The 18,353-nt window shown below is 44.3% G+C and overlaps 1 long non-coding RNA gene across 2 annotated transcripts in view; it reads right to left on the bottom strand.

Annotated features, from left to right (window-relative positions):
- Window positions 1-314: 314 nt before the first annotated feature.
- Window positions 315-18,353, bottom strand: part of LOC125689884 (uncharacterized) — a 41,042-nt gene continuing 23,003 nt past the window's right edge. Inside the window, exons 2-5 of one of the 2 annotated variants that reach the window (XR_007375444.1) lie at window positions 11,730-11,826; window positions 9,988-10,478; window positions 2,299-2,348; window positions 315-1,938 (exon numbers count right to left, since the gene is read on the bottom strand). This is a non-coding gene — a long non-coding RNA (uncharacterized LOC125689884). The remainder of the gene's footprint in view (window positions 1,939-2,298; window positions 2,349-9,987; window positions 10,479-11,729; window positions 11,827-18,353) is intronic. The other variant, XR_007375443.1, reaches the window with a different exon arrangement.

Here is an 18,353-nt window from a genome sequence, read left to right as displayed (position 1 = left end):
GGGGAGATTGGAGGCCTTGCATGTGGCAGGGGGTTGGAGATTCATGATCCTTGAGGTCCCTTCCAACCCAGGCCATTCTGTGTTTCTTTATTTCTGTGAAATGAGGTGTCAGACCAGTGGTCCACCCAAGCACTGCCTGAGGACAGCAGAAGGAGATGCTGTTTTAAGAAAGCATGTGACTGTGGCCATATTCTGTGATTCATATCCCTATTCAGGCCTGCAGCCCCATTCAGTCATTCTAACATCCATTCTGGGATCCATCACCATGAGGTCATCAAATCCCTTTTTGGCCCTGTAGATTCTGCCTGCCTCCCAAGCTTACTATGGCAGCAGGTGAAATGAGTCTCAATATTATTGGTCCACAGCCATTTATAGCACGGTTCCACTTTCCAATCCTTTTTAACATTCTTTTTTAGCCATCTTCATTCCCTGCTTTATAAGCAAGTGTAGCTAGTCTGAATTAGGTTATGAAGAGAGCCATGATGTTACCAAATCTTGACACACTTACATGGCAATGGATTCCACTAATGAGGTTTAATGTTGTGCATGATCACAAATGTTGCGGCTGGAGAGAAGGCATGACAAAAGCTGAGTGCCATGATGAAGGGTCTCATCCTTCTCTAAGACCATATGGCAGAAACCTCTTAGGAAACAGGAAACAGAGGAAGACCATGGATAAACTAAACATGAAATTTAATATACATATAACAGACTCAATAATACTCAGTGATCTCTGTTATATCTCTACCAGAAGGTATCAGAAAGGGTGCTGAGATTAAATTTTGCCAGAAAAGCTCTCATAAAAATCAGTGCCTTCAAGTCTAAGACTCTGATTTATCCCCTGACATCATCACTGAATCCTAGCTTAAACCTCACCCTAGGTTTCAGTTTATGTGCATGTGCCCTTATCCAGCCACAGCAAGACGGTGAAAGAGGCAGCAGAGACTTTGCAATGAGGCTTTCCAAAAATTTGCCAAATTAGCACTGCACCACCACTTTCCAAAAATTTTACTAACACAGCCACTATCACCTTTTCCAGATGTGGAGATGAAGACAAGTAAAAATGATGGTGGGGGGAGCATAAAGGAATAGACATTTCCACTTCAGTTTCATCAGCATCTTCTGTGTTAGAAAATTAATGGGGCCATGGGCTACTTTTCTGTCCTGAGGTCAAGTGAGGGCAAAATTACTCAAGTCTCTGAAATAGGCAGCCTGCATTAAGAAGGGAGGTCATTGCATAGGAGGTGATAAGGGAGAGAGAGAAAACACAAGCCTGGAAGGAGACTGTTAGTGACAGTCATCAAAAGTTGTTCCTGAACTCCTTTGGTTTGAGTCTTCCCACTCTCCTCTTGCTTGCCTCTACCAAAGATGGATCTCCTTGTCCCTTGGGGACAACTTTCCCACACTGCATCCTACCCTGTGCCCCAGGACAATGATTTCTAGTCACAGAATCAAAGCATATTTGGGGGGAGGGACTTCTGATTCCACTCAGCCCAGCCCCACTCCAGCAGGGACACCCAGAGCAGGGTGCCCAGCACCATGTCCAGGCAGCTTTTCAATATTTCCAACCAGGGCACCCCACAGCCTCCAGGCTGCCTGTGATTCATCACCCACACTGTGGGTGCTCCTGGTGCTCAAGAGGGAACTTGCTGTGTTCCAGTTTGTGCCCACTGCCTCTTGTCCTAGACACTGATGGGATCTCCCTAAGTCGCCTATTCTCCAGTTGTTCATCCCCAGGTGCAGGACTCTGTACTTCTTGCTTAACTTCGTGAGATTGCTGCCAGTCCACCTCTTCAGCCTGTTAAGGATCCTCTGGATGGCAGCATGGCCCCCTGGTGAATCAGCCACCACCCCTAGTTTTGTGACATCTGTGAATTTATTGTGGGAAGTGCCATAAAGGAATGTGCCACGGCTGAGAGGACTGTGAGCTGGGAGTGGCTGTGAAAAAGAAAAATATCATCCAGGAATGGCACAAGCTAGGTATCTCCCAGTCCTGTGTCTAGTTCATTCTGTCACTCTGCTATGCCATGCCCAATGTCCTTCATGTTACAACTGCCCCATCCCTGTTCATCTTCCCTACAAGCAAAGCTACCCCTAGCAGCAGCATCACATTCTTCTTCCTTGCCCTCTCCATGCTTTCACTGACATCCCTCCTGTCCAAGTATCTGTACAACCACCAGACATAGACCTGGTGCAGAAGAGCACTCAGCTCACACTGTTTTTGACCTTGAGCTCAAGACCTTTGCACAGTTCTGAATGCTGGTTTGAATCGGGTTCTTTGGATCTTTAGATTCTTACCTTCGTGATCATTGCGGAGAGATTTGAAGCCTTTTTTCCTGGACAATCACCTGCAAGAAAGAATCACAGCTGGTCATACAGAGGAGCCAGAGCAAACACATTCTGGTGGCATACCTAAAGCGAGCTTCTGAATGAACATCTTGAACTGCCTTCTTTCCACTGTTACCCGCTTGCCATCTGCTTTACAGCAGATTCCCCCTTGGCCTTGGCCTTGCAACCAGAAGTGCAGCAGAGGCCCTGAAGCACAACTGTGCACACCCAAGGTCAAGTGCACAACTTGGGCTGTAGCCCAGTGTTGGAAGTTCAGGGATTTTGTCGTTGGGGAATTCTGTTTCCTACTCACACATCTGCAGGAGCAGGGCCCTTCCAGTGCCGCGGAGATTAGGATCAGGTTCTGTGTGGTATCGCTTGCAGGCTCGCACCCAATTCCCATCACACCGTTGGGAGCTGTGCACTCACCAAAAGGAAATGCTTGTCTTGGAATGAGCTCATGCAGCTCCTGTTCTGCATGTGTCAGCAGTTTTGTGGATGCTCATGTATGCAGATTTATGAATTATCCCTTGGCAGATGGCAAGCTTCACCCTCCTCTATATACGCATGTATTTAAGGTGAATATAAAAGCACATTTATTATCGTAAGCTTTTCAATTATGTTCTTATTCATTTAGGTGGATAAGAAAATAGACTTTTACACGTGCATCAGCCCCGGCAAATCATTCTACTGGGCAGAAGCAATGAAAGGAGAATGGATTGGTGATCTTCTGAGGTTCCTCCAGCCCTGTAATCCTCTGAAAAGACCAGCGGCAAAGCTGGCCTCATAGTACATTCAATAATCATGTTGTTTCTATTATATAAACCCCTTATTGTATAAATCAGACAACTGTGGATTTTTTTTCATATTTGTTACAAAGGCAGCAAACATATGTTCTATCATCATACACAGATGGCTGTAGGTAAAGGCAAACATAATCGGCAGGTTGAAATCCTACCACTTACTGCTAATTCTGCAGCCATACCCAACTTGATAATTCACTTGCTTTCCTTACCACAGGCTATAAACATGTTTGTTCTAATGAGTATTTGTTTATTCATTAGCCTACACAGGCTGGAGCCACCTTTGGAGCCTGGCTTTGTCACACAGTGCTTGGAGCTGCTGATGCCTCTGCACAGACCCAGGCTGAGCCTCAGGTCCCACCATGACCCCGGCGGGGATGTGTGAGACCAGGAGGTGTCCTGGGGCCGCGGGGCACCCACTGGGTGCGTGCAGGGTGCTCAACCGCACCCCGGCTGCGCGCACGCAGAGCTCAGAACACACACCCAGGAGTGCCTCCCTGAGCCCATTAAACTGCTTAACAGGGGAAAAGAAAAGCCTTTAAACCATGATGCATTAATGACAGATTAATCCACCCAGAACAGTCATAAACAGCATATAAAATACAACACATCATTAAGTACAAATGGAGTATTAAGTAATAAGGAAGGAAATACAGGGTACTGCGTGTGGGACCAACTAGTGCCTCATCACCCCACACCATGGGAGCAAGTTTTGCCTCTGTCTTTGGAGGCTTCACACCACAAGGGTCCCTTGGCATGGAGAGAGAAGGCTCTAGGAAGGCCTCACTGCAGCTTTTTTCCATTGGAGGGGAGATTATAAGCATGAGAGGAAGCAATTTTTTGTGTAGTCTGATACAGACGAAAGAAGGAGAATGGCTTATAAGCTAAAAGGGGGAAGATTTAGGTTAATTTTTGGAAAAAAATTCTTTACTCAGAGGATGGTGGTGAGGCCCTGGCACAGCTGCCCAAAGAAGCGGTGGGTGCCCTATTCCCAGAGGAACTCAAGGTCAGCTTGGATGGGTCCAAGGCAGACTGATCTGATGGGGGGCAACCAGCTCATGGCAGGGGGTTGGAGCCAGGTGATCTTTAAGGTCTCTTCTAACCCAAGCCATTCTGTGGTTCTCCAATTCTCTGTGATTCTCTGATTCTATGAACGCAAGGCAAGGATGCCTATAATGAGATAGGCTGTTGAAAGACAGGTCATCTGAGCTGCTCAGTGACTACAGATGGGACTTTACTGCTCTGACTGCAGCTTCATGAACATCCCTTCCTACCACGGCACCCATTTGTATGGTCTTCTGTCCTGTCCCTCCAACTGCACCACTACAATTGATCCATGGTGAAAAAAATAAGTAGGTGAAAGGCCATTTCTTTTCTGCTTCTTTTCTTTTTGGTCAGGGAAAGAGGGAACAGTTTAGGGGCCCTGCTTCCAACATAGAAAGAACTTGAAGGAATTACACCTTGAAAAGAGAGAAAAGTGAGAGACTTGCAGAAACAATGTAGTGCAGAATTTATGAATGCAGAAAGCTGTGGGTGTGAGCAGCATGTTATCATGTAAATATATATTAGTAAATATATAGTACATGTAAATATACAAGTTGATAACACTCACAGATCTTTGCATTCATATGTGAATGTAGCTTACAGTGCTGAGGGATGGAAAGGCTCTGGGCTCTTTATTGTTTAGGAGTCACACAACTGAACACCTCTGGAGGGGATCACAGAGCAGGAAAGGTGGCTGTGTGCTTGTAGGGACCAAGAGCAGCAGCCATATCCCTAGATTGATACCCCAATCCTGTGTAAACACCACTATGCTATGAAAGCAGCATTAGCAGCTGCACTTATCTTGTGTACTTGCTGGATTTTCCTATCTCTCAGGAAGCCTGGCATTGCAGAAAAGCAAACCTGACCACATATTTTCTGTGATTCAACTGCAATTCTCTTTGGCCTTTCCCTTTTTTGTCCCACAATGGTGGAAAGAAGCTACAGACATTCAGAACTCCATCATTAAATCTCAGTCACTAAAAGTTTAATTGCTAACTTCATTCCATCTACAGGAACATCTCCTTTTCTCATCAGCACCTGTGTGAACCCCCCAGCATGATAGCACTGAGTCAGGTCCCAGGTGGTAGAATCTGCCTCCTAGATTTGGTGTTGCTGGTAATGATGCACTTGGCAGTGAGAACTCAGCTGAGTTTTGGGAAGTGAAGCCAAGCGTGCTGGAAAGGTGTTCGTGGATGACAGCACTTGTAAATGTAAATCCAAGCAAGCAGGGTGGTGAAGTCACTGAGACCTTTTGAGAATGAATACTCCCCAAACCCTACAGTGGTATTTTTAGAGCTGTATCCTAGATAAGAGCATAAGACCTCTGTGTGTTGGACTGGCTCTCATTACAGACATGTATTTACCCTTCCATAAGACAATTCTAGTTCTTTTTATTTATTTTTTTTTTCTTGTCAGTCTTCAGGCAACTAGGCAAGAGATCAAAAAGGCTACACCTTGTGGAATAAAAGAAATCCAACTCTTTTTATTTTGATCTGCAAAGATGTCTGTCCTTGGTTCTAGGTGCACTGGAAAATACTGTAAATGCAAGGTGGGATTTTCAGAAACATTCTGTATCACCTGTCAAGCTGCATCCGATGACATCTACTTGTGACTTTTTGCTTTCTGCTTGTGATACCATACGTCTCCTGTTTCAGAAGCAGACAGCCATCCAGCTCTTTCTCAAAACTGTGCTCATGCATCTTTCCCTTCCACAGCATTTCTGCTGGGGAAATTGAGTGTCTTTCAGAGGAAACCAATGGAGTAAGTTGATGTCTGAGCTATCCTGGCAATACTTTTGTGAAGATGACTGTTTCCAGAGGCCATCCATGGAACCAGCTGCCAAGAATGAGGCCTTCATGATGGCTGGTAGGCTCATCAGGAGCCCAGTTCCATTGTCACCTCCTGTCCTGCCAGTGCCACACTGTGCACGAGGATGGGACTGCTCGCCTGGCACTCAGCTGGTCAACATACAGCTCCCTGCAAGTATGGCCTTCCCTTGTACAGCTGCCTTGCCATGCCCTGGGAAAAATGGCAGTCAATGCTAGAGACCCCCCTGGCTTCCTCATCCTGCATCTCCAGCCCTCCCCACTTTGTCATGCCCTACCTGCTCAGCCACATCCCTCTGGCAGTGATTTGATGTTCTTCCTACTATTTGGCAAGCAGATTTTCAGAGTCGCAGAACTGAAGATTCATTGGGTTTGAATGGACCTCTGAAAATCATTGGTTCCAACCCCCTGCTAAAGCAGGTTGCCTGGAGTAGGTTACATAGGAAATCCTCTGGGTGGGTTTCGAATATCTCCAGAGAAGGAGACTCCACAACCTCTTTGGGCAGCCTGTTCCAGTGCTCTGTCACGCTCACAGTAAAGAAGTTCTTTCTTGTGTTTGTATGGGAATTCTTGTGTCCCATTTTGTGCCCGTCACCCCTTGTTCTGCCACTTTGCACAATCAAGAAGATCCTGGCCCCAACCATTTGACTCCTGTCTGTTAGATATGTATAGGCATTGATAAACTCCTCCTTCATCCTTTTCTTCCCCATGCTGAACAACCGCAGGTCTCTCAGCCTTTCCTCATCCAGGAGATGCTCCAGGACCCTTAACATCTTTGTGCACCTGCACTGGGCTCTCTCCAGAGGTTTCCTGTATTTCTTGAATTGAGGAGCTCAGAACTGGACACAGTACTTCAGATGTGGCCCCACTAGGGAAGAGTAGGACCTCCTGAGGTGTTTCCACAAAGGCCAGAAACCTATGCCACCAGCAGGCACAAGGGAACTTCTCAGCAGAATGCCAGTGGAGACAACAGGATGTCTCTGGCAGAGGCCCATCCTCTAAGCAGAGGGGAGGGAGTGACAAGGCTGAAAAACATGGCTATGAGGGCACTGACAGAGACAACAGCACTTTTAGTGACAACCATTGGGCCAAAAATAAACACTTGGAAGAACGGTGAAGGTAGGGAAAAAAGTAAATTCCACTTGGTAAGAAACAAGAATTCAGCAAGGACACATCCCTCTCACCATCCCTCAGTTTTCACAAAGTGTCCCACATGCTGGCTCTCCATCACCTAGAATCAGAGTCACAGAATATCCTCAGGTTGCGTGGAACCCACAAAAATCACCAAGTCCAACTCTCAGTTCCGCATAGGACCATCAAAAATCAGACCATAGTACTGAGCGTGCTGTCCAAACATTCCTTGAACTCTGACAGCTTGGAGCCATGACCACTGCCCTGGAGAGTCTGTTCTGTGCCCACCGCCCGCTGGTGAAGAACCTTTTCCTAACACCCAGCCTGACCAGCTTGGCCATCCCCTGATGCAACTCCATGCTTTCCCCTTTGGTCCTTTCCCCAAAATGATGGGCCCAACAGAAGGCAGAGAACGGGACTTATCCAGTGCAGATGGAAAAAGGATTGGGCTCTCCCACACACAGTCCCCTATTTAATTGATTGAGCCTTATTTGATTGATCCTCTTGACATGGAGGAGAAAACAACGCAGGATGAAAATTATGAATCAGCTGACAGGTGTGTGAATGCCAAAAGGGTGGGTTATGGTGAGTCACCATTACAACTTATTCCTCAGCTCTTCCCCAATCAATCTTTTTGTCTTTTGCATCTTGACAATGAGTCATTCTTCAGCATGCCCTTGTAGTGCTGCCATGCTGCCTGCCAGCCTCCCGCTGCTGTTCAGTTGTGGTGCCAACAGAGCTTAAGAAATGCTGCACCTGATTGCCACAGGAAGACTTCAAGACATGGAACAAATTGCGCCAGCAATAATGTAGGTAAATAATACAATGGCTCCAAGATGCGAGGGGCACAGACTTGAGAAGTATTTGGTGCAGTTCTAAAAATGCCCTTGAGCACAGCAGAAGGGATGCCAGCCAGTAACACCTCATCTCAATGAGCCTTGTGGTCCATGGGCATCCTGATGCACCTGCTGCTGGTGAGTCCTGCCAGCTGCGGCTTTCAGCAGAGTTCTTGTGTTCTGGCTAGTCTCTGGACTCTGCTCCAGTGCTGCCATGCAGATTGGTGTGTTTTGTTGATTTGGTCTTTCTACAAAGTGCTGCCACTTGCTTCTTTTGTCCATTCTTCAGCAAGGCTGCTCAGCATTGGCAACAGCACCAAGCAGATCTGAGACTGACAGCAGCCCTTCTTGTCGCATTACTCAACGTAATAGCACACTTGGTATAGACTTATCCAGATTGCAGCTAATTCAAGGCTTTCCATGAGCTAATTCAAGTCTTAGAATTTGGTGCTCCTGCCATGGCATGGGAAGAGACAGCGGTATTCTAGGTCAAAGCTCACACAGAACTCACATATCCCTCCCTGCTGGCCTGGTTTCCAAGGACACCCATAAAAGCAGAAGGGATCGTGAATATTCAGACATCATTTACCTGCAGTTTACTGTCCAATTCTGCCAGCTCAGAGCCAGCTCTGAGTCAACCTGGCCTTAAAAACAGCCCAACTCTGGGCCTGCCCCACTGTGTGGTTGCTTCCTTAATGGAGGAAATATCTTTGATCTTCAGACTGCAATTTGCTTCTGTCTTTCTTTGTAATTTGTTTCATTTCCATCATGCCATGTAGAGAGTGACAAACCTACTCAAGAGCTGTTTGTGTAACTCTTATCTTCAGACCCAGGCTGAGATCAGAAATCTAAAAGCGACCTCATCTGCTCTACAAGTGCCATGCACAGGCCAAAATAAATGTTTACTACACTCTTCCTCTGGCCAACGTGGCAAAGCCAACCTACCTGAGCCAGAGTAATCTGAATTACTTTCTGACCTATATTTTCTGCAGAATCATTTATTTCTTTGTCAGTGAAGATGGAAACATAAACACCAGGAATGAGAGGGGACACCCATTTCCCAGTGCTCTAGCAAGTTTACAGGAATAGCTGCAGGAAAAATGCTATTTTATTCTATGTGCAAACTGGCAAAATCAACTTCTTATTAGAGTGTCTTTGCATCAGTGATGGTCGTCATCACATTTCACTAAGCCACTCTGGTTTTTTTTGTCATTCCTGCTACAGCCATTCCTTATGTTAAGTATTTCCTTCTAAGTTCTCATCCTGCATGGAGGGACTTCTCCCTCCAGCTCAACAGCTCCTGTTCAATATATCTGGCTGCCATCCTCTTTTTCACCAGTTCTTTTCCACCCTGCTATGGTTAGTACTATCCTTTTTGGTACCGTAACAAAGACTTTACTGTAGTCCACGTAGGATATATCTACTGCAGTTATCTAATGTATCATTTTTAATGTATCATAAGTTGGCAAGTTATTTCTTTAGTGTTCACCTTTAGAAAAATCCCTGTAGTACTTTTTCATTTCCATTTACCCGCATGACTTTAATTAATCTTTTAGTCACACTTTCTTTCTAAAGCCTATACAATTCTTCATCAGACTGACTCAAACTTTCCAGGTGGCTTTTCATTCAAATGCACATGATGATTGCAATTCTCCAGCCAGAGTGTACCATTTGCTAGCCTGTTGCCTTCTCACTGGAACTGCAATTTCATGTGGCAGCACTTCAATATTGCCAGTGACCTTTGGTTTATTCACAGCAAACCCTTTGGATTATGCTTCTACTATGCATTGTCCTTTCCACATACATAGACACTCACTAAACACATTATCTTTGCCCATAGGTTTTAAGCCCATGTCCTTATGAGAAAATCAAGCAAGATACTTATTTCAATTTGGAGTCAAAATGATGCTATCTTTTATCTTTACTACTTTTCACTGCAAAGCAGAACAACTTAATTTGCCTTGTTCTCTTTTTATTTATAGAGTAAAATCATCTGCCGTTGGTTTCAATTCTACTTACAAGGTTGAAGCAGTTTGATTTTGACAGTTGTCCAGGCACCAGTTTCCTTGCTGTTCCATGCTGTCTTCGATGTTTTGCAAGCTTACTGCTAACTCCTTATACCATATATTCCACCTAGTCTGGCATCACAGTTGACAGATATGTGGCTCAGTCTGGACACCTGTTAAAACTGGCTGTCAAAAATAAGGCCCAGAAGAGTTTATGTGGCAAGTCAGTGTGCTTTGCTGTTTTCTGAAAGCATGAGACAGAAGAGCAGTTATTGTTATCAGTGCCAAGTTGTATAGACCTCCTTTTTTCCGTGCAGGGTAAGTCGTAATTTTTTAATATATCTTCTTGTTCTTCCTTTCAGCATGTTACTCACTACCTCCATTATTTCTTTCTCTCTGTCATGTCATTATTATCTACTTTTCTTCAGCTCTTCCTCTCTTGCTTCTTGGAGTCTTTCTCCTCCTTGCCTTTATTATTCACAGGTACATGCCAAATATATGGTCCTGGATAAGAAGGATAGATGCAACATCATTACATGGAAAAAACTATCCTATGTGGTTGGGTATGAGTCACAGCTGTGGAAATAGATTTAGAAACGGACTATGGACACAAGGCAATGAAGATGAAAATCACACCTTCATATCATTGGTCCAATCCTGTCCTTGACTTCAACTCTCTGTATATATGAAATATCCTTAGGTCTTCTCTTTCATTAATCAGATAGCATTACTAGCTTAACAGTTTTTGCCTGTTAAAGCATAGTGTATCCACAGTACCTTGCCATTTCGATTGTTTTCCATCTTTCTAAGATCACATCTCAGACTGTCTTAGTAGTGACCACTAGTTCTTCTCAAATGATGTGTCTTCTCTTTTATTATTTTCTTATTAGTCATATTAATGGTTATGATGTTGATGCATTCAATACAAGAAAGTAGAATTAAGATTTCACAATATCAATCATTTGCCGGGCTTAAACATTTAACTGTGGAAACACAGCGGTGTATAGTAATTCCTATAGGAAAGAAACACCATCAAAATCCAGCAGTTCTTGAACTACTGCAATAAGAGAGCAAGAACATGAGTGGGATCCTCATAAAATTATGGTAAATAATTGTTTTTCATTACAGACAGTTAGCTATAGCATCATGTCTATAAAGTATGAGAACACTACAGGTCCAACCAGGACAAAAGTTAGTGTAAGCATCAGTTCTTCTGACCTTCAATCAACTTCTGTGCTCCCATAATACATTGGCTTACGGAGACAGGTTCCACCCTGCTAAGGCAACAATTATGCCTCGAGATATTGGGGCAAGATTGAAGCAAAGGCTTTTATCTGCCATGAAGGCATTTTTTGGGGGGATGGTGGGCACTTGACAGGCGAGTGGGAGACAGTTCTAGGAAAAAAGGTGTGAATGAGTGGTGGTGCCAAGTCAGCAACAAGACACAAAGCCAAGGGAGTGGTTGAAGGGAACAGGTGAGTGTGAGGAAACAGGATCAGGCAAGAGTGTGTGCCAGTGTTAATCCCACTGACATGGATTGATAGTTGCCTTAGAATTTCGTATTTGGTGACAAACAAATTCTGCTGTGAAATGAAACAGAACAGAAACTCAGCTCTAAAACATCTGTTTTCATACTTTTCCAAACATAGCTTGGATATGCCAATGAGATCAATGGCTCCCAGCACCTAGAATACAATAAGAGATCTTACAAAACTGCAGGTGCTCAGTTTTGGTGGTCTGTCCTTATTAACTTACCTGTGGTCCTTGGCAATCCTTGGCCAGATTTCACATGTGTTTTAGTGCTGAGTGGCACAAGTGGACAATTCAAAAGCAGCAACTTCTCTTCAGCATGCTGTTAGAAAACAACAGTATTCACCAATCTGCTGCTTTAGGTACCTAAATAACTGTGAAATGGCCTCAGGCTTCATTTTAGGCATGAGTAATTGGGAAAAAATAAAAAGACAAGTTTTCTTCAGATTTATTTTTCTTACAAATGAGAAGTTTTCTGGGTTTAAAGTGATGTCCCAGCAGTATCTACTGGGAAGCTTCTGAGAAGCCTCATTCCCAAACAATCAAACTGAAGTGAACATTCTTACTTAGCTGCTCCTAGATATAAGTACACAGAATGGTTATGTTTTCCTTTAAATGTCAAAATGTACCTTGATACAGATACACTCCTCTCCTAGCACATCCTTGAGGACTGACCCACATTCACTTCCAAGTAGCACGAATTAGCACAAATCTTATTGTTTTAATGAGGACAAGAATGTGCCATCAGCAAACACATCCACCAGAATGGACATGTCCCTGTGGGACGAGAGAGAACAGGACAAGGGAGAATGGGAAAAGCCAGTGAAAATCTGAGTAATCAATGCAAGCTTTGACTACATGATCTCTTTGGGGTGATTTCAGGGGAGAATATGTGTTTCTACACTTCAACAAAACATCCCATCAGTTTCATCAAATGCAACGATTGAATACTAAACTTCAGAACACTAAAGCATCTCAAAATGACCAGTGTATACACATGGTTTTGGCAATACTACTAAATCTAGTGGGTCAGTGGGAAAGAGAAAAGGTGAATGAGTTCCCTGTTGAGTGTCAAGGTCAAGGAACAAGAAGTCAGCAGTTCTGTACTACCTGAACACCACGTGAGTGAAATCCATTTATTGGTTTTATATTAAGAGCTGTAGCAGAAGGATTTCCTGAGCTTTCCTACAGCATATCTCCAAGGATTTTCCAGACTGATCTGCAAAGGGCTTACAGGAAATTTTCAGTAGAATTGCACTTGAGTCAGACATCATATTTCCTTTACCTATCTGCCCCATTTTTCCCATTTCCCACTGTGGATGTACGTACTGCTGTGGTTCCCAGAGAGGCTAAAAAGCATAGCCTGTGGAGATGCTATGGATCTAAAAGCAGTTATAATCTATGCATCTTCCCTCTGTAATCACAAACCCCGAAGCAACATAATGCCCACAAAAGTGCTTTATTTGCATTGCTATATGAATACAACCTATGGCAGTTATTCAATTCCTGTAATCTGCCAGAAACATCAACACCTTGAAGGCAAGCTCAGATAGGAAATGGGTCATTGACTCACCCTTCTGGCTTGATAATAATAATACTTAGCACTTCTTTAATTCTTTACACACATTAAACAATAAATCAATCCTCACTACGTGACTGTAAAAGATAGACATCCCAGTTCTACAGATGAAAAATCTGAAGAAAAGGAGTTCAGTGTTTTGCCCAGCTAAGTTACCAATGGTTCAACAATTAGCATTCCTGCTCCCCATCCCATGTGAATTTGGGGGTTGAGAGAAGTCTCCCAAACATGAGTTAGAGAGACTGGGAGAAAGTGTCTTCCAAAACCATAGCACTGACGTAGCATTTATGATTTCAATAAATTAAGTACACTCTAAATAATGTCACCTGGCAACAAGTACTCACTGTCTTTATTTTATAGAGAGGGAAGTGGGGGCAGAACATTTCAATTAGTTATGCCATATCCTCGAGAGACTCAGTATCTAAACCAAAAGAGCTCATGGCCTCTTCCTTCCTTCTGGTGACTGAATTATGAAAGAAACCACCACCCACTACAAGCTTTTCTTCAAAACATCTGATCTTCTGAAGCGTTTCACTTGAGCTTGTTTCACAGTGGTTTACATAAGGGATGACCTCTGTTAGTGGCCGATGTGCCACACAGAAGACTCCTCTAGATGGGAGAGAGTGTGTGCATGTGTAGTTTGTACATATATTGAGCGCTTATTTAGAGTGCCTCCAGTGAGACATCAGCACCAGTGTTACAAAGCACCAGGAGGCCACTAGTTCTGGCTGTTCCATGCCCTGGGGCTCAGCTGCCCTTGCCTTCTGTGGTTGGTGCTTGCGTGAGGTTTTCTTGGGCAAAGCAGCCAGCTCAAGGCTCTCTGTTCTGGGTTTGGAGGAGATGTTGCCTATTTCCCTGTGGGATAACCTCACCCACTGAAGGACCCCCACGGCTACTAGTGGCAATTGTTTTGTACCACCCGAAAATGCAGCATCTTTCCCACAGAGAAGCAGCAGTCTCATGGACCCTAGCTCTCCTGGAGTTTCTTTTGTCTTGACTTGTTAAGTGATCCTGCTCTGGGCTTCTGGCAAGTCAGGCACTCGTGTTCCCGGCTTCAGTTGCGTAAAACATCAGTAGATGACTACTGAAAGAAGGTCTTCTGCTTGGAGCAACAAGTTTTTTTTTTTAGCAAGAAGGTAAAACTCTCATTGCTACTCACAGCAGCTGCTCAGAAGTGAGAAATAAGTGTTCAGAGAGCAGCTTCTAACACTTGTTCCTCTGAGATGAAGCTATCCTCGATTTGAATTCCCAGACCCAGGTTGGACTCCTCAATGTATGTATCTCTAAAATCTATAACATGATTCTGCACAAATGAATTTCTATAATTCAGTTAGTTCTCTAGCCCTTACACCACATGACTGAGTCTGTTTCAAGAAAGAGTTATACAGCTTGACCTGTGTTTTCTTCTAAAGTGACAACTTCAATTTCCTAGTTTTTGAGCATTGTCACATTTATCTTCCATTTGGCTGCCTTCTGATCACTCCTCCTTGCCTTGCTGCTGCTGTTTCCTGTGCACTTGATAGGTTTTTTACCAGCTTGTTGAACTGGAGATAATTGTGGTTGGTGGTTTCATGTCAAAGCTTGTATTTCACAGCAGTGTTCTTAAACAGCAGATAGTGCTTTGCAAAAATAGATTTGATATACAAGATCATCTGGTTAAGTGCATAACTTTTAAAATCAAAGGATGGAAGTCTCTTTATCTGCCCTGTTTGAGAAATGCCCTCATCTTGCATCTCTAGCATGGGTCTTGGTCTTTGTTTTTGGGCAGGAACTTTCCTCAGCACTTCCATTCATTGATCTTTCAGGGACAGAATAAAATATCTGATGCTTTCTGTATCCTCACATGACTTTCACGTATGTTTTTTTACCAAAAGTCTTTCACAATGATGTAAGAAATCTCCATCCTATTGTCTTTCAATAAAAGCTTTGAGAATCTCTGCTTACGTTAACAACAAAACTACAGCATGTGTGGTCTTTCTTTGTAGCTCTTGGGTCCCACATGTCAAAACACTGTCCTCTCTCCACAGTCTCTCATCTCAGTTTGGTGGTGCCTTCTGCTTAGGAAATTGCAGTTCATTTGGCAGAGGCCCATGTGGCAAGGCTCAGGAAGAGACTCCATTGCCCTCTGTCAATGTGACACTTTTGTCACGTTGGCCTTAGGGATTCCTGTGCCCTAATCCAATATAAGGGCACCACATGGGCCAAGGGCAGCAGGGACCCCGTGGGGCTGTCAGGGAAGGGCCATGTAGCCAGGCCCATCTCATCACCTCAGCCAGGAGCAGGGCAGCCTTCAGCACCAGGCACCTCCCTGGGAACAAGGACAGTGTGGCAGTAGCTCTGCCAACATAAGAAGTTGTGACCTCCAGTCAAAATTAATGGCTGTTACCTTTGTGCTCTATTCAATGCCTCATTGCTCATGAGCTCTATTCTCACGTGTCATCCAGCACCTCTTGCATAAGTCCTCTGTCAGATGATAATCACTGATATTGACCTCCACCTGTTATAATGAAAACTGCAATCCAGTACTGTAGAAGCAGTAGTTGCCAGAAATGTGGTTATTTGTTGCCTGCTTTGCTTCTTCTGGCACCTACTGCTTGACTACATACAACCAAATACAGGTTAAATTTTCTCTTTAGAGGTGTTCTTTAGATTTCCTAATTTTCCTTCTGGGATCCTTTATTCTAGGAATAGCTCATAGCCAAGAATTTTGCAGAATTTACATTTGGGGCCAAATTCTGGCTAAAAAGTAGGGAAGAACTTGCTCACACTTCCACCTGCCTCTCCTCGTGCCATTGCCATAACTTTTTTCATGGAACTGTCACTATCCAGCCACTGTACCATGGCTGTTTTCATCCCAGACCTGCTCCTTGTTGGGTCAATCCATTTCTAACAGGAACATGCTGATCCAAGAGCATTGTGACTGAGCGTTCAAGGCACTTGTGGGAAAGAACTCTCTTTTTTCCCAGCTTGACATTCACTGCTTCTTTTGAAAATGAGCTTGGTAATAGTCTAGGAAGGGTTTACCCTTCCTCCAGAAGGGTAGGTGGTCCTATCACACCCCAGAGTGGAGAACTGCCTACCACCCTGTGAGATCGAGGAGCAGAAATGAGTGAATTGTGGCTTTAGTCTCCTGGAGAAACATGTAGGGAGCCATGGAGGGGTGGGATACACACCTCCTCAGAGTGCTCAGCACTCTCCCTTATCAACACACAGCTGGGGCAGATGCTACCCCATGGCAGCTTCCTGATAGAACTCTCCCCACAGAAATGCAGCTTTTATGCCCAGGGTGGCAGAGAGGGCTCAGTATAGCTCTTCAGTCCTGTACTTTGAGCAGGAGACCACCCAAGATAACCACAATATCTACAAGCCCAGGGTTGCAAGAGAAGTAATGAGTGAATCCTGCACATGAGGAGGTAAAAGGGAGGGGAAAAAAGGGATGGAGAGATATGACAGTACAAATGACACATGGATTCACCATGTTGCATCATAAACAAAGTTCTTTTTTCTACCTGTTATATTACAGAGTATAAAACTCCTTTGTTTTGCTGAAGAGGGAATCTCCATTGCCGTTTCAATATGCTGCAGTGAACTATATTAATGTGCAATTAATTACAGCGATTAATCATCAGGCAGTGTTATCAGATGAACATCATGACATACACGAGCATATGCTAACCCCTGGTTCATGCTTTGGCAGGCTGAGGAAATGACTCCTGTGTTGATGAGCCAAGATCTCAGGCTGGGTGGCCTCCATCTCTGGGTGACCTTGATCTTCGTGCAGGCTGCCCGCAATTTGTTCAAACACACTGAGCATCTCACATCTCAGCAGTCTTAAAAACGATGTCATCTCACATAGCACTTCTTTCCAAAGAAAACCACATTATGGAAAAAAGTGCAGTTACAGCCAGCATCACTAAAGATAGTGCTGCAACACTCATACATACATATTTGGAAAGAAATGTTGAAATATGAGGCCTGACTACTGACACTGCATGACATGCAGTGATGTGTAAGGCTGAATGACCTCATGCAGCTAAATCAGCCTGAACACTGAACAGAGGACATTAACGTAGAGAACCATCCAACACGTCTGGCTACCTTAGGCAAGCTCTGCTCATTTTTCTGGCTGCAGGGCACTCGCTCCTTCAAACAGAAGCATTACTCCTCTTTGCTGGATCAAGGTGATACATGGGCAATTCAGCAGCCATGTGGGGCCAAGATCTGCAGAAGGGAGATGCCATCTGTGCACCGGTACACTAAGCAGTCATAGAATGACTTAGAATCATAGAACGGCTTGGATGGGAAAGAACCTCAAAGATTACCTAGTTCCAACCCCTCAGTGATCTTAACCTTCACCTTGTTTCCCTGACTAGGTAAGTGGGATCAAAGTGGCCAAGAAGGCCAATGGTATCCTGATGCGCGTAAAAAAAAGTATGGCCAGTAGGCTGAGGGAGGTGATCCTCCCCCTTACTCTTCCCTGGTGAGGCCGTATTTAGACTACTGTGTCTGGTTCTGGGCTCCCCAGTTTGAGAAAGACAAGGATCTCCTAGAAGGAATCCAGTGGAGGGACACAAAGGTGATAAAGGACCTTGAGCATCTCCTATATGAGGAAAGGCTGAGTAACCTGGATCTGTTCAACCTGGGGAAAAGAAGACTGAGAGGGGATCTGATAAATGTTTGTAAATATCTAAAGGGAGGTGGGAGGCAAATGGATAAGGCCAGGCTTTTCTTGGTGGTGTGCAACAACAGGACAAGGAGCAATGGCCTCAAACTTGAACGTAGGATGTTCAGAGTTAATATGTGGAAGAAATTCTTTTAGGGTAAGGGTGATAGAGCACTGGAACAGGCTAACCAGAGAGATTGTGGAATCTCCTTCTATGGAGATTGCAAGACCCATCTGGACACATGCCCATGTGACCTATTGTAAGGAACCTGCTTTAGCAGCGAGATTGGACTCAGTGATCTCTTAAAGTCTCTTCCAACCCTTGTGATTCTGTGAAAATGCCAAGGGATACTTCTTCTGCCTTCATGTGAAGAACAAACTTGCATTCCAAAGGAAGTCCATGTGTGCCAGATCAAGGATCCATCTATCTCAGGATCTTTTCCCTTCCTGGCAAAAAAGAGACACCAGGGAAGACTATAAGAGGACAAACTTGTAATATTGCTGCTCCAGGATGTTCTTCCTGCCTCCATGGATATCCTGGAGCAGAGGTTGTGGTTTTGTATTTAATAACTATCAATGGATATTTCTTCTGTTAATTTGAGCTGGC

The sequence above is a fragment of the Lagopus muta genome, chromosome 2 (assembly GCF_023343835.1).
Source record: "Lagopus muta isolate bLagMut1 chromosome 2, bLagMut1 primary, whole genome shotgun sequence".
Taxonomy (NCBI): Eukaryota; Metazoa; Chordata; class Aves; order Galliformes; family Phasianidae; genus Lagopus; species Lagopus muta.
The sequence above is the reverse complement of the archived record's forward strand: the minus strand, read 5'-3'. Positions and strand labels throughout refer to the sequence as shown.